We start from the raw sequence: 6,134 nt of genomic DNA, 5'->3' as shown, positions 1-6,134 counted from the left end.
CAGCTCTTCCACGATTCTCCTATGCACTGAATTCATTAGAACATTATTCACCTTAAGGGAATGTTGTTCCATTCTTGTGTTAATGCTGCGATCAACTGGGTGTGGTTAGTTGGAGGGTTTTAACGATTCTTAAAACGCCTGTCCAGCTCATCCCGCAGATGTTCAATGGGAGACATGTCAGGGTTGTATGAGGGCCATTCCAAAGGCTGAACGTTGTCTGCCATGAGAAAATCACGACAGACTCTAGCAACATGCGGGCAAATATTGTCTTGCTGGAAAATTAGGTTATGACATTTGAGAAATGGAAGGACATGTAGTTGGAGAATCTGGTCTCTGTATCAAATGACATTGAGATTTGGATCCAGGACAACTAAGAGGGGTTTTACTCCATGGTAGATGCCTTCCCAAACCATTACAGAAGCCCCACCAAATCGTGGTGTCAGAGGTGGCCTGACATAAGGTCGGCGCACAATGATTCTCTTGGCACGCAAGAGGTTCCTGGCAGTTTGAGCATTAATGAATCTACCATGAGTACCTAATGTATGTGATGCAGTCTTGAATCTATTGCACAAGTGCTACAATCGAATCACCATCTTGTCATGCGGTCATTAAGCATGGCATCTCAAGTCAATGGTCAACGCTTGTCAACGTAGGTAAAAAGAGTCGCAGTGTACATCAAGATTTATACCAATATAGATAAGACGGCACTATATCAGTCTAAACAGAGAGGTCTAACCATACCTAATTTCCGTATGGAAAGCTTTTATATTACAAGCATTGTACTTAGGTAATTGTAAGAGAAAGAAAATAATTATATGATTTGAACTTTCTTCATTTGGACAATTTCAGAAACAAACTACACACAGACTGACAGATTGACCTATAGTCCCCCACACAGACTGACAGATTGACCTATAGTCCCCCACACAGACTGACAGATTGACCTATAGTCCCCCACACAGACTGACAAATTGACCTATAGTCCCCCACACAGACTGACAGATTGACCTATTGATTAAACCTGGAGTCCTTACACAGACTTACTGATTAAACCTGGAGCCCCCCCACACAGACTGACAAATTGACCTAAATTCCCACACAGACTGACAAATTGACCTATAGTCCCCCACACAGACTGACAGATTGACCTATAGTCCCCCACACAGACTGACAGATTGACCTATAGTCCTGATGGATTGACTATACTCCCAAACACAGAAGTTTCTCCACACCGTGTAAATTGTCCCCCAGCACTGATATTGTATCTATTATAAATATTTCCATGTTCTATAAATAATACTGAATTGTTCAGAGACAGATTACAACATCCTATAGATACACACAGTTCCATGATAAATTCATTATACAGATAAACAAACATCATTAAATTAACAAACATTACAAATAATCATAAATACAAATGAATGCATGATATGGTGTCATAACCGGAATACCGGGTACTTGGTATCCGAAAACATTTATTCCATCATGTAATTTTCATTTATCATAAGGCAATTTTATTTTTCCCTTGATTTCATTTTGTCATTTTAGAAAACATCAAAAAATGAATGTCTGAAAAATAAAATTTGGTTTTGAAATAACAACAAGAGATCCCTGAGGGACCTTGGTGCCTATCATTGTTTGATCTTTATTTATTCTTTGAAAGTTGGATATTTTCCCTTTTTTTTCTCTTCTCTGTTTTTGCTCTTAATGATATGAAAAACGAACATTTTTTTGCACAGATAGTAATTATAATCTTTAACTTCAAAATCCATGATGGCCACCTGTCATGCATTTTGTTTTTCTGATCAGTCCCAAAATAAAATGGGTACAACTAGGGACAAATGTGAACCTAGATATGAAATTTGAGAAAGATCAATGTAGTTTTTCTCAAGAAACAGCGATAACAAAAACTGTTTACAGACGGACCACAGGCCACGTATCACAGACCACAGACCACGGACCACGGACCATGGATCACAGACCACGGATCACAGACCACGGATCACAGACCACAGGCCACGTATCACAGACCACAGACCACGGACCACCAACCACAGACCACGGATCAGAGACCACAGACCACGGATCATAGACCACAGGCCACGTATCACAGACCACAGACCACAGACCACGGACCACAGACCATGGATCACAGACCACAGACCACGGTTCATGGATCACAGACCACGGACCACGGATCACGGACCACAGATCACGGACCACGGACCACAGACCACGGATCAGAGACCACAGACCACAGGCCACGGACAGAGGGTGATTTGACTGGACCACTATCATAAGATGGTGGGCTGAAAATACGACAGTAAAATTGTATTTGTGAATTATCTAAAAATGTCTGTGATTTCTATGTGCATTATTTTGTACACTGTAACAGAGGGTGGGTATCTATTGGTACTCCAATATAAACATGAACATTTTTATATTTACACACACTACTGATATACTCCAATAATCCTCACCAATCTAACTACAATTCTGATACTATAATTTCACTCAACTTCAAAATCCTGAGTTTTAGTTTTAGAGCGCCAACATCCCTTTTAATAATTCATGCATAAATTTAACTACATGTACTTAACTATGTTTAAGTTTTCAATCCAGTTATCAATTGTAGTGTATTTCTACACAGAAATACATACCTCAGAAAACAAACTGATTTTTGAACACTGTTCATGCTGAAAGCATAATACAATTCTATTAACTGTAGTTCTGGAAGTTGTTTGTGATGTAATCATTGTGCAAAATCATCATTTAGCTGATTAGCCAAAACTTGTTAAAGTGCTCAAATTTGATTATGTTACATAGCTTTGTACTACCCTATTTGTATTTCGCGCGTTGTACGCGCACGGGATGTGCGACATGGTATACTAGAGGAGAGAGACAATGGACACTACCGGTGTAAACAGCATGTGAGGGTAGCGGTATCTCACCGGGGCATATATTACCTTTATGGGACCAATATACGCAAACTGCAGCTTGCGGTGAGTACCGACCACACAAACCCATATGTGGATATGTTTATATATGTTGTTCAACTGCTGTGTAGATAAACAGCGAGGTTTCATATTATTGTCTATTTATAGATATCCACCCGATACGTGGCACAGGTGTGTACAGGTGCACGTGTTGTATTGTTTAGGGTGTATAGGGCATTACATGACCTGTAGGTTACATTGGTTGTATTATAATCATTTATTATCATATATGTAGTTGTAAATATAGATATAATATATAATAAAGGGTTGTATTTGGCTACATACAGTTATATCACTCACGTGTATGCACGGGTGCATGCCAGCATGACAGATATTAAGGCGTCGTGTGGCATACTTTAGTGAACTTTACATTGAAGTTGATTTAGCTGTAAATATGTATTATACCATATTATATATATTCATATATGTCCATATTATTGCTGTAAATTGTTGGGGATGAGTTAATAACGATGTAGGGTTATATTTATATCTATTGTAGTTTAACCCAGTAGAGAGGGATAACTGCCAGAGGTGCACGCATGTCTTACTAAGTGGTCTGGGGTACTGGGTTGCCTGTTGAGGGACACAGCCAGCACTTATGATGAGGATAGACTGTCCACCTTGTGTTCAGCATTTGGCTAATGTATAGCTCTGGAACTTTTCTGGTTGTTGTGTTCCGGCAGTCTTTATGCGACGGTGACCACATCACATGTGTACTGACACTTACTCCGTGGTGGATATCAGCCCATCAGTATACGGTGTCACTGTAGCAGGAACATTTGGGAAATAATGGAATACTGCCCATTTATAGAGTGTGACTGTTACTTTGTATATATCTTATGCCTTTAATCTATGACCTTGTTGAATGTACGAGAGAGAGTGTGTATGAAGTGCAACCATTGTTAATAGTGTATAGTGTAATTAAATATTGTAAATAATATAAATACTCTGTGTTGTGTTGCTTTACCGTCATCAGAGTGGACAATATGCTCATCCCGTTACAGATTATGCACAATGATGACTTATATATTTCATCCAAATTTTATACTTTATTGATATACTGACCACAGTTACCCAGAGATAATGCATTGATTGATAATAAGAAATAACTATTGCTATTTGATAAAAACAAACACCATCTCTTGTCCTTCACATTAGGTATTTGTGTGATGGATGCCCTCCCCCGCTCTCACCCACCTCTCTCCGGGCTGATTACAGGACAAATCCAAGAAATAATTTTACCCCATTATCTGCCGAGTCACCAGACCATAAAACATTGTCTTACACCTTTATACAGAGTCACCAGACCGTAATACATTGTCTTACACCATTATCGTCATGTTTCATTATAAACAGAATCACCAGACTGTAAAACATTGTCTTACACCATATTGTCTTGCTTCATTATAAACCGAGTCACCAGGCCGTAAAACATTGTCTTATATCTAGCCCTGCACTAGTTAAATAAAGCAGAGAATACATGTGAAAAATATTGTCATTTTGTGTTCCTTCTTTTTTTGCAATTATGACTGATACTTCATGAACAATATTCTCACAGTTTAACAAAGGATGGTAATAAACAAATTAACAAACAAGATCAGTTACATGTCAACAAGAGGACCTAGTAACATTAAAAACTAGAAGGTGTAAATAAACACTGCTCCTATGTAAACTAGAATTAGAGGAGGTGTAAATAAACAATGCTCCTATGTAAACTAGAATTAGAGGAGGTGTAAATAAACACTGCTCCTATGTAAACTAGAATTAGAGGAGGTGTAAATAAACACTGCTCCTATGTAAACTAGAATTAGAGGAGGTGTAAATAAACAATGCTCCTATGTAAACTAGAATTAGAGGAGGTGTAAATAAACACTGCTCCTATGTAAACTAGAATTAGAGGAGGTGTAAATAAACACTGCTCCTATGTAAACTAGAATTAGAGGAGGTGTAAATAAACACTGCTCCTATGTAAACTAGAATTAGAGGAGGTGTAAATAAACACTGCTCCTATGTAAACTAGAATTAGAGGAGGTGTAAATAAACACTGCTCCTATGTAAACTAAAATTAGAGGAGGTGTAAATAAACAATGCTCCTATGTAAACTAAAATTAGAGGAGGTGTAAATAAACACTGCTCCTATGAAAACTAGAATTAGAGGAGGTGTAAATAAACACTGCTCCTATGTAAACTAGAATTAGAGGAGGTGTAAATAAACACAGCTCCTATGTAAACTACAAGGTGTAAATAAACACTGCTCCTATGTAAACTAGAAGGTGCAAATAAACACTGCTCCTATGTAAACTAGAATTAGAGGAGGTGTAAATAAACACTGCTCCTATGTAAACTAAAATTAGAGGAGGTGTAAATAAACAATGCTCCTATGTAAACTAGAATTAGAGGAGGTGTAAATAAACACTGCTCCTATGTAAACTAGAAGGTGCAAATAAACACTGCTCCTATGTAAACTAGAATTAGAGGAGGTGTAAATAAACACTGCTCCTATGTAAACTAAAATTAGAGGAGGGGTAAAATTTGGTGTTATAATACTCTTGGCTAAATATGAACCAAATATGTTGAGAAGTTCTCAAGATGTAATATTATTGATTTGGAACATGACGTGATGCGTTGATTAAACAATGATAATGCTTCCTCATAAAAATATTATCAATATAAACTGGTGTAGATCTAATGTTATTGATCTTAACACAAAATCAATTACCATTATATACAAAGAGTCTGAAAATTTGAGAAACTAAATGATCGGGTCCCTGTAAAAAAGTCAGTGTATCACAGAATAATATAAATTTTGAATGTCATCACACTTAATGTAACCCTTCAGACATATATCTTCAAATTAAGCTCACAATTAAATGGAAAAAAAAATTAATCATCATAAAAATGATGTTTCACCACTTGTTCTAATCATCACAAGAGGGTGTAGTATTTTCTCCATACCATAAAAGCAAGTACTGCCGATTATTACTGTGGCAGCCATACTGAATTTCCAAACAAGTGGCTGCCATCTTGAATTCCATACATAAAACAAAAATGATAATACAAATATGATTTAGTAATCCAGTTTAGTTATTGAACTGTACATATCTAATGATCTAATATTCTCCATTTACTAATTCT

Source organism: Ylistrum balloti, unplaced genomic scaffold, assembly GCF_031769215.1.
Source record: "Ylistrum balloti isolate Yb309-2 unplaced genomic scaffold, AGI_CSIRO_Ybal_v1 Utg370776, whole genome shotgun sequence".
NCBI lineage: Eukaryota > Metazoa > Mollusca > Bivalvia > Pectinida > Pectinidae > Ylistrum > Ylistrum balloti.
This window is presented reverse-complemented; position numbering follows the sequence as displayed.